We start from the raw sequence: 11,290 nt of genomic DNA on the forward strand, positions 1-11,290 counted from the left end.
ATGGGTTTTTTTCTTGTCCACTGATGTTGGCTTGAAGCTACCCTTGGAACAGAAGCTGTCTTTTACTATTCTAAAGTGAAAAATACCCTACAGTTTATTGTTACTATAACTCAATACAAATGCTCCAGAACGAAATCAGTGCAGATTCAGATGTATGAGCTAAAGATTACGTGGTAGGTTTTTATTTTGCACATTATTTCAATAGTTCTGAGCAGTGACTGCCTTGTAATTTGGGGGGGGAAACAGACAAACCAAAACAAATCATCTAAATACAAAATGAAGTAATGATGATGTATTAGTTATAGCAAAAAATTACAATTAAATTAGGCAGTTTTGTTAGTGGAAGAACTGAGAGAAAGCATGATCTGAAATGTCTGACAATAGCATTTATATTTTGAGGTAGTGTTCCACTGTGAATCATAATCCCATAATATATCTGCTGTGCCTAGCCCTAGTTTGTGGCATAGCTGAAACAAGGCCTATATAATGTGGCTCCAGAAAAAGATGTAAGATTAAAATGGCAATTAAAATAATTATTCTACTTGTAGTTACAAAACTTTGGATATCTGCTTAACCCATTGGGTGGGTGCTCAACCATTTTGGAAGCTCTGTGTATTTTGCATCTTTTAGAAGTAGCCACAAAATCACATAAGCTAGGAATGGAAACAATTTGTTAAATCACCTTGCACAGCCCCAATTCATCCAAAACTGCTCCTTATAGTGTACTCTGTGAAGTTTCATCCAGTTTAGATTTAAATTACTCAAGAAACGGGTCTCCTGGAGCCTCCCTTGAGAGGATGCTTTTAAAGGATTTTGAATCTTACCGCTAGAACATTTTTCTGTTCTCTTTGATCTTCATGTTCCTTCTTATGAAAGTAAGAGTTCTGTAAACACAGATAAAGACTATCTGGAGAGGAGAGTTGATACTTGTCAAGATGAGCCGACTTTATTTTCCACAATCTTGTATAGAAATGCCCCGATCTTCTTGAAAGTTAAGGCCTCCTCCCAAATTCTGGACTCCATCTAGTCCCAAAATGTAAAAGTTATTACAAGTTACTCTGGAATGTAGAATATAAAATTGTCTGATTTCATATAATTTCAGCAACAAAGAATAAAAAGTGCCTCACCCTACTGACAATTGTTTCTCCCTCCTCCTTTGATACCATGTGATTATAAAAGTGAAATATTTGCTCTGTTGCAAATGGTCAATGTCAAAATGCACAATGTTTATAATAAATTCAAAACTTTTTATGGCCTTCAGTTATGTCTCTAAAATACAGATATCCAAAGTTTTGTAACTACAAGTAGAGGAATTATTTTAATTGTCATGATTATATATTTTGTATTATTTTCCACCATAACCACATCAGAATAACTAGAGATTAAATGGCCTGTAAAACACATATATCACATTGACAAGCCTAATATTAACTATAAGAATTTGTATTTTTGCAATTTTTTCTTGACACACAGTCAAGCACCTTCAAAACACAGGCTTTGCATGTCTGTACGTGTAACTTTTTTTTTTTTGTTTTAATTACTGTGGTGAAATTAGGCAGAGAATCTATCCTAATGAAAATACTCCTACAGAATAGTCCTCACACAAAAGTGAGCCCTCAGGGGTGACTGGCTCATGTGACCAATAGTGTTTAACTAAGAAATTAACACTGATGTGTTAGTACAGGATAGAACTAGCTTGTTCTTTTAAAACACATTTTTAAAAGGATATGGACTTTTAGGAGAATGTATGGTGATATAAAAAGATACCACTGAAAATGAGAACAGAGATTCCCTATAAACTTTCCAGTTAGTTTATTGGTAGGCCACTTGCATTAACGATTTTGCATACAATATACCTATAGATTGAGAACATCATGAAAATGAGGAAACTTACTTACTTTTTAATATTTAAGCTTTTCAGAGAATCTTAAAACAAATCAGCTAACTTAGAACAACAGTGATAAAATACTATAGGACTTCCATAAATCATACAAGGAAAGACATTCTTAAGTAAAACACATGGTTTTGTTTTTTTTAAATATTGGTTACATTCTGGTTGTACCCAATGGGAAAATGCCTTCTTAGAAACCTATCCTCTTCTAATTTGGCTGGTCAGGTGAGAATTAAACTGGTTTTTGCCAAAACAATAATATTGCTGGTTTCAGCAAGGTTGCCATGAGTTCTATTAGGAATAGATACCATGTTTTATTGGCCCACAATGCTGTTGTTTATCATTGATATCTGGAAAGTTTGATAAATGGTGTGATATCAAACAATGTTTGATATCACATTGTTTGTGATATCAGTGATAGTAGTGAGGGGTTTTTGGTTCTCAGCAGTGTAGTACTACAACCAATGTAAAATGAAATGTAATTAAGGAAAAGAAATTATTTTTGAAATAATAAGACCTTTCTACAAAATATGAAGAAAAAACCAAACACAGCCAAGACAAACCAGGATCTAAGCTAGTATATGGCCACAGTAACATTGCAAGCACCTTTTGGGCAGGAAGGGTTTTTGGGGGTGTTTCAAAAATAGACAGAGATGAAATGAATGGGATTTTGCAAGAAAACCAGTTAAACTGTAGGAACCATCAAAGTGAAAGCTGGATTTCCTGCTGGCTTGGGGTCTGATGGGGAAAGTCCCTCAATAGTGGGTGATTTGTAAGCTCACATTATTATTTCGAACAGTAGGTTGCCTGCTCCCTGCTATTTGGAGTGAATTTAGTGTTCATAGACACAACTACAAGCTGTTTACTCTGAGTGAAGTGATAGGTGGTGTTGTTTAGTACTCCTGCACCACGTAGTGGGGCTGCTTTTTGACCCTTCTTCCATAACATGTACTTTCAGGTTTGAGCACCAGTAAGCTAGGTTGGTATATTAATTGCAGAGCTTCTTCCTAAAGAAAATCAGAGAACTGGGAGGGAGTGGGATCACAGCTTTCTGGGACCCTTTTTTTCTAAATCCTTCAGATTCTGGGGTGCAACATGTATTAGCAGAAACTCTGTGGTTTACATAGTGTTATTACAAAGACAGACATATCCTTGCTGCCTATGGTAATTTCAGAGATTTCATGACACACTTATTTGAACAAAGACCTTAAAGCTGATGGCCTGGCCAAAAATACTCTGCACCCTCAAATTCCCTACTTGTTTCCACAGAGAAATGGTGTTCTTCATTTCCTTTCCAAAGCTATGTATCACAGCATTGATGTTGAGCAATAACGAGCTGCTCTATTTCTCCCCTACCCCATATATAGTAGGCATTTCACAGAGACTGTTTATACCAGTTTAGAACCTGCTAGGGTGAGAAATACTATCTACGTTTAAAATTAATTATCAATATAATCTTCTGGTGTTTTGCCAGAACACAGATCTTCTTTTGCTTTTACCCCATATCTATTAATTATTATAATTGCTATTTTATTTCTTACACATATTTATCAAGTAGTTACCCACACTATCTCTCTGATGACCCTGTTAATATTGCATAAAATTCCCTTGATCAAATTGCTTAGGGTTTTTATTGGAATAACTCACCATTTCAATAAGACACAATTGTTTTAGAACAGATGGTGTGAAAAGTATATGGTGATAAGTCATTATTTGTTCAAAAAAGATTTTGTTGACACTAGTATTTAAACAGTCATGTAATATGCAGGAGTTAATTCAATGTCAAGGCATTAGAGCTCACTGTTTTAAATCCTTGTTTTCAGTTCAAAAGAAGAAATCTTGTAGGAGTGCTCAGTTTGAAGGCACACTAGAAAGCTGAATATTAAATAATTAGGCTTGGAAGAAAGGCCACCTGAAATTTATTTTAAATCATTCCTGGTCTGTCATGTTCTACCTTTCCTTTTAAAATATAATTTATAAACTGTTTCTATAAGAAATATTTCATAATTCTTTTAGTTAATTTATGTGTTTACTGGTTTATGAATATTGTGTGATGTTCTGTAAATCATTTAATTTTCCATTATTCCTTTAAGGGATTTTTGAGATCACTTTTTTTCTTTCTTTCTTTCTTTCTTTCTTTCTTTCTTTCTTTCTTTCTTTCTTTCTTTCTTTCTTTCTTTCTTTCTTTCTTTCTTTCTTTCTTTCTTTCTTTCTTTCTTTCTTTCTTTCTTTCTTTCTTTCTTTCTTTCTTCCTTTCTTCCTTTCTTCCTTTCTTCCTTTCTTCCTTTCTTCCTTTCTTCCTTTCTTCCTTTCTTCCTTTCTTCCTTTCTTCCTTTCTTCCTTTCTTCCTTTCTTCCTTTCTTCCTTTCTTCCTTTCTTCCTTTCTTTCTTTTTCTTCTTTTCTTCTTTTCTTCTTTTCTTCTTTTCTTCTTTTCTTCCTTCCTGCCTGCCTTCCCTCCCTTCCTCCCTCCATGATACACAGATACGCATCCTCATGTTGGTCTAGTTGGTCTGACAGGAAGGGTTGATCTTTTGCACCTCAATAGACTTCAGGCACAGGAAGTGAAGAAATTATTACCTGTGTGAAACTCACAGCTCCCTATGACCACTATACCCATGAAAATGAGGGGGGAAAAAAATAGATAAGCTGGGATCTGTGGAATTCCCTAGTCTGGAATTCATAGACAATTATGACTAGAGAGGTTTGCTTTCTACATTACACAGGCCATAAAACTTGTTTGAGTCTTTAATATAATGCAGAAAATAAATGCTTGCCTATAGCCAAAGTGAACTGAGCTCGGAAACGTGCATTCCTTTCTGCCGTTGCACAGTCTGCATCACTGACCGCCCCAGGTCTCTTACAGGCCATTCATGGTGGAGTATTTTGCTCCTGATCTGTCGCACAGTGTTGCACAGCAACCTGAATATACAAATACTTGCAGCATTCATTATTGATAAGACTTGGAAAAGCATTAGATAATGTGTTACTTAATGTATTTTTACTTAATATATTTATTGTAGACAACTTCAAATGGATAATGGCTTCACATACATGAAAGATTGCACAGCACTCAGCAAATCAACAAAATTTTTTCTGTTTACTTTTGTGTGTGCATGAAAGTCATGATGAGTCAGCTATAACATAAACACAGCAGCCCTTCAAAACAGTTTGCCTGTTTGGAGGCATCAAGAGAATTGAAAATAGTTTCTCTATGCAATCTGGGCAGATTAGGTGTATTTAAAAAGCAAAACCCAAAACAAATTTACACTAAAAACTTTATTGACGCAACTTTTTTTCATATTATGAATAAACCCCACAGGATACTTAGTCATACAGACTCCCTCTCCTACCTCTTCCAAACTAATGAAATGCTCTGAACAGCATCCTTCAATGGGTAGGCCTTCTGACAAAATCCATTAAAGAAAATTCAGACCCCAATTATATTCACCATTGTTTTTTAAATTTTCATAACATAGGTTCCATAGCTATTACAACAATTAAAAATTATTAATTTTTCATCACGGATTGAGTCATGAATCATAGTAAATGGACCAAAATCTTATTGAAGTAAATCAACTTTAAAAGACTTGCAGTAATTAATGATGTAGCACAAACCACCTAGCACTTGAGTTAGGGTGATCCTGTGCTTTGGGTGTGGTGGAACAGCAGGATAGCTTCTGCAGACTTTACACTTTGGAGGAAAGGGCTTGCTGGATGCCATTCTGGGCTGTAAAAGAGCCACTGTTTTTCAGTAGTTAACATTAAAACCAGGGAGGAAGAGGCATCTTTTAAACCAGGCAGAGCAGTACATTAGCACAAAAACATTGCTTTTGGAAGCCCAGCTAATACCACATTTTGGACCACTTCAGATACCTTAAAATTGCCAAGCAGCACAGGATGACTGATGATGCCTGTCAATGTCGTATCTTCTAAGCATCAATAATATCCCTGATTTGCCAGTTAAGGAAGAACTGCTGAGAGTATTGGGAGCAGAGTGGAGGATGAAGCAGTCCAGGATATGAGAACAAGGAAAGATGAATCACAGCTGATGACTTGCTGGGCAGAAACTCCATACCATGCCACATCTGTGCCTGATGTGTTATGCCACCGTTCTCAGTAGAAAAAAAAACCCACACAAAATCAATCAATCAAACAAACACAACCAAAATCCCAATAACCACCAAAACCAATGGCTGAATGCCAGATTCTCCAGAGAAGTTACAACCTTTTCTACTTTTTCAAACCTTCTGCAAGATGTTTTAGCTGCAAGCTCAGATATTATGTGTTTTTCCTGGAATGGCTCCCATTTCACTTCTAATTTTTAATGTTATTGTCCCAGTTACTAAGTAACATAAATTTGCCATACACATCCTTCCCTTTAAATGCTATTTCTGTGTTACACTTGATACTTTAAATCACCCAGCCGATTCATTTATGTACATAGAAGGATCAGAGAAACAACAGGTTTTATTGACTGAAATATTGAAGGGCTTTAATTCCAACAAGCTGTAGTTTCGTTCGAGGTAAAGTGTTTATTTGTAAGTCAGTGTTCCAGTCTTCCAAAAAATAGATATTAAATGTATTAGAAAGTAACCCAATTCTACAGGAAATGAGAACTTTTAAGAAGTGATGTGGCCACATCCAAACTCAGCTGACAGAAGGATAAGTAGCTTATTTACATTTAAAGGAGTGAAAACTTTTTTCTCTTGATTGAGAATTATAGGCTCCCACATTTGTAATGCTTATTTTAGGCTTACATAGCTCAGCTTTGAGTCACTGGTCAACTCATTATGGTTATGCATTCACTGTTGGAAGTGCTATCTGTTTTCTCTGCACTCTACAAGCACTCCCACAAGGCAAATTTAAATTCCCACAGAAGTATCTTTGGAGGCATTTGTAAACTTGGAGTAACTCCTGCATACTTGTCTTTTTATCTCTCTTTTCAAGTGACAGAGAAGTAGCAATGGGAATATCTAATATGCCAAGATGTGCATTGTCAGATTCTCACAACACCACCCCCCTTCTGTCATTCTGTCTTTGTTAGGCCAGGGTAATTAGTTCTTCTCATGGCTGGTAATTAAAGCCAGATCTCATGGACCTAAACACTTTGGGAAGGAAGATTAATGATAGGGCCTCTGGTTTTGGGACTCACAAAGGTGGGGAAATTGTAACGAGTAGGAGGAGGAATGTGGAGGAAAGAAGTTGTTCTGTGCATTAATTGGAGAAAATGGCAAACACATGACTTCTGGGAAGAGAAAAGTATAATGGCGTTGTCTGTCCATTTTTGTAAGACATTTGCTTGCAGTACATTTCCCATTCCTTCAACTTGAGTCCACCAGGAAGGATAGAAATAATTTTCTTCCCCCTAGGAAATGCAGATAGAAGAGTGTGGAGGCAGCAGCCACTCAGTATGACTGAGTGGCTCAGCTTTGACTGATGACTGAGCGAGCCTGCATCCCAGTTATAGTCAGGGCAAGGGCCACTCACCAATGTATTCTTTGTAACCTATTGTTTGGTTTTAGAATCTCAAAGAGAGATGAGAAAATCTGTCTTCCAAGATGCTGACTGATGTAGAGTTTTGTGGTTTTTTGTTTTCTTTGCTTTTTTAGTCATTGTATAGAGATAAATAAGCTTTTGAGATTTCTTCCCCCACCCCCGCAAAGAAAAACCCCATTGATGAACTTGAAAAATTTTGAAGCAAACTATTTGAGACAAAATGTAAAAAATGTGATTTAGTTTTTGAAGTATACATCTGTATCAGCATTCCTAGAATCATAGAATGGTTTGGGTTGGAAGGGATCTTAAAGATTATTTGGTTCCAACTCCTCTGAGAAGGGCATGGACAAATTAAAACTCTTAAATTCAGTGGAATTTATGTACATCTCATGTCCAAGAACAGATCATAAGTGCTTGATTGCAAGATCAGCTGTTGCTGTTATTAAAGTTTTGTGGTACTAGAACACTAAAGGGACCCTTATCTAATTAGGACCCCATTTAACATTGGAATAAAAATAAATCTGTTGTGTGAGGAAGAGTCCACTCTAACGTGGGGAGACAGGTGAAGTGTATTTTGGAGAAAGGAAACAAATGACAGAGAAAGAAGAAATACAGGGGGGAAAAATAAACTCTTTTCAAGCTAAATGACCTTAAGAATGTGCAGTGAAGTATTCACTGGTCAGTTCTACACCTTTGTTTGGATCCCACTTGCAAATAGGCTTAAGCTAAAAAAATCAGTTAGTGGCTCACAATAAACAAAGAAATCAAGCCATACAAGTCCATGTGCTTGCTTTTGTTGGTCTTAACTCACAGTCTTTGAGGAAAAACACAGCTTGAGATTTAACTCCCATTTAAGCGATTAAAATAAGCAGCTGAGGGACAGTTTCATTTACTTCTGTTCCAGGCCATACCTATTCTGTGTGAGCTACCCCTAAGCACTATTCAACAATAATGAAGTTAATTTTAAAACAATAAGGAAATTGTCCCATTAGGTTCTCTAGTTACATAGAAACTTTTTCCATCTCCACAAACAATTTAATAGGAAAATTACAGAGCCGGATCCCCACCACAGGAATCTATTTCCCTGCTTCTTCTCTCTAACATGAGTCAGTTTTGTACATGAATTTTAACAGGTGTGGAAATGTATGTTAGCAGTGAGATTCTGTAAAACTTCTAATTCAATGGAGCTTTACGTGTCTGAACTCCAAATATTTAACTTAGCTTAAATTGGCTCACTGCTTTTTAAGGAACCTTATGTGGACTAAACTCTGCCTAGTAGGGCATGTATGTGAAGTTTCCAGCAATAATTTTGCCCCTAGTTTCTCACTTTTTTAAACTGAGGATCACAGAAAGACCAAAGAAAAACTAGTAAACCAGGAAGAGCTTATCTTTTTCAAATCTCGCCAGCAGTTTATAACAGTACCTGTGCTTCATCTTGTTATTTATTTGAGTCAATTTTTCAGAGTGGGCTCCAAATTTTCAGCAATATCTTGCATGACTCAGACCTTGAAATGACAGTAAAAAAAAAGGTAATTCACTAAGAGCATCTACACAAATTTTTGTGTGTGTGCACATGCATACATACATATATATCAACTAAGGAGTAAAAAATACTCTTCAGATGTTCTCCTGCACAAAAAAAAAAAGGCCTTTTATGCATTCTCAAAAACGTAAGGGATAGCAGAATGGAAACTGGTCTATTATGGTATATTTAAAACAACTAACATGCAATTCAAACCTTGGCTGAAGTCAAAGCAGGCTTTGGATGCCAAGACCTGAAAAGCAGATCCCTACAAAGTGTGAAAAAGATTATTGAAAACTGATCCAAGTGTTTAAAGGATTAGCAAAGTAAAGGCGGGCTTGGATTTTCTCTGACCTGACAGTACTGGCTTTTTGAGCCAGCTTCCAAGAGTTTTTACTATACTTCATTGTTGTGGTGCCTTGTGCAGTTTCCAGAAGGTCATGATTAGTGACAGAATCTGGATTAACTGAGAAATTTACAAAGTTCAAAATTAAAACTCATGGGTTGCTAAGGGTCTAATTAGCATGTTACAGGCTGTGGAACCATAAAAGTTACAGTCTCTCCAGGGAATGGAAGAGTGACTGAATGTTTTCTGAAGGAGCTTGTCGTATACTTCTGGGACCGGAAGAGCCATCAGAACAGACCTAATGCTAAAGAAACAGTGTGGGAAAAGTTCAAAGGCTCATTTGGACCTATTTATCTCATGAAAAAGGATTGAAACTGTCAAGATGAATGCAACAACTGGCAAGAAAAATAATCTAAGTAAAATTTTTCAGTGGCAGAGGGTTGAGACAAGAACTAATTGGTTTTTTAGTGTAGGCTTGAGAGTATGTGATTGTTCATAAGTAAATAACTGCCAGAAATACACTAGTAATCCTGACTGAATTAAAAGGTTAGTAAATATTTTTAGCTTAAAATTATTTTGCTACAAGAATTATATTTATGATAGTGTTGTCCAGATTTCCATCCCCAATACTTTTTATTTATAAGGTTTTCTCCTGATATTACAGTAAAGAGTCATCCAAAACTCAGAGCATTTTTATTCCTATATTCTCAGGCTTTTGCAGATTGCTGTTGCAGAAAGAAAAAAGAATGCGTGATCTGTAGTGATGGTGGGAAGAAAAGTGTTAATATTCGGTCCTGGGCAGTCTGGCCATGTAGGAAGCAGAAATGTACTTTTTTCTAGAGGGAGCAATTCCGATTGTTTTACAGAAGTAAGAGGAAGTTTCAAGAAAAAAAAAAAAAAAGAAAAAAAAAAAAAGAAGAAGGAATAAAAGGAGGAGGAGAATGGAATAAAAGTAATAAGAACCAAAATCTAGCAAGTTCTTTTTCATTCCTGACCTAGATCATGAATACATTTTCCTGACTAAAGACCAAGTTCAAAAGCAATGTGCCAGCATTTAGCTCTGAACTTTTTGCAAGTGTGTGACTGTGAGTGTTATACAAGATAGGACATACATTCTTCAACTTAAATAAACATAATGAACAGATACAAGTTATATCCTGGAACTCTATGCTTTCTTCATATTTTTTAAATGTTAGGAGGATAAATTGGATTTGGGAACTTTTAATCACCTTTCTTGTAAGCCAGTCTCTTCAAGGGGCTTCCGGAGCAAAGCAAGCCACAGCCTGATTGATCATTCTTAAAGGGATTCCATTGGCCACACATGTACTCAAAGCCGAGTCTTTTATATTTTCTGTGACAAAAGTAATCCTGGTTAGGTTCACAAGGTGAATATAGGAAAAAAACCCAGGAGAATGAGAACTAGAAGAAACTCGTATTTCTCATTTTCAGGCTTACGGTACACAGTGTTTCCCACCTTCAACCATATGGGAATTCCCCTCCCACAAAAATAACTGAGTAACCAAACCTTTTTGCTCTTCTTTTCTCAGGAGACATGAAACAACTAGAAGCACTCAGAAATGCTGGATAGTCCTAAATAAGAAAACTCTGTGGAAAACAAAAGCAACTCCCAAAAACTTTACATATAACCTGCATCATCTTAATGTAAAAATTTACTTTGTTGTTTAATGCTGCACTCAATTTTTAAAACAGTAATAACAAGGAAGAAATTTACAGTCATTTAAACACTGTGGACAGACGTTGCTAAGCTGCAGTGCTTTGACTACTGATAAAACAAATTAGCATCAGAGTAAGAATAGGACAAGATAGTGCTATGACAGAAATAATATAAGGAATACTAAGAACCCAGGTGTACATAATTAAGATTGTAATTCAAGCAAAGGGTTCTGGTGACATCATTTATCAATGTCACTGCAAACTCTCAATGGAATTACAGCTTTGTATGTAGAATTCAGATATACGTGATTTGTTAGAATACATGAGGAATGTTTCTATTAAAAGTAGACAGACAATATG

At 36.0% G+C, this 11,290-nt stretch overlaps 1 long non-coding RNA gene across 1 annotated transcript; it reads right to left on the reverse strand.

The window, feature by feature from the left end:
- Positions 1–835: 835 nt before the first annotated feature.
- Positions 836–10,746, reverse strand: LOC140682434 (uncharacterized). The gene is made up of 3 exons (XR_012054189.1): positions 10,486–10,746; positions 8,812–8,893; positions 836–7,257 (listed from the first exon to the last, which is right to left on the reverse strand). It is a non-coding gene; the product is annotated as an uncharacterized lncRNA (long non-coding RNA).
- Positions 10,747–11,290: the final 544 nt, after the last annotated feature.

Source organism: Taeniopygia guttata, chromosome 2, assembly GCF_048771995.1.
Source record: "Taeniopygia guttata chromosome 2, bTaeGut7.mat, whole genome shotgun sequence".
NCBI classification, from domain to species: Eukaryota; Metazoa; Chordata; class Aves; order Passeriformes; family Estrildidae; genus Taeniopygia; species Taeniopygia guttata.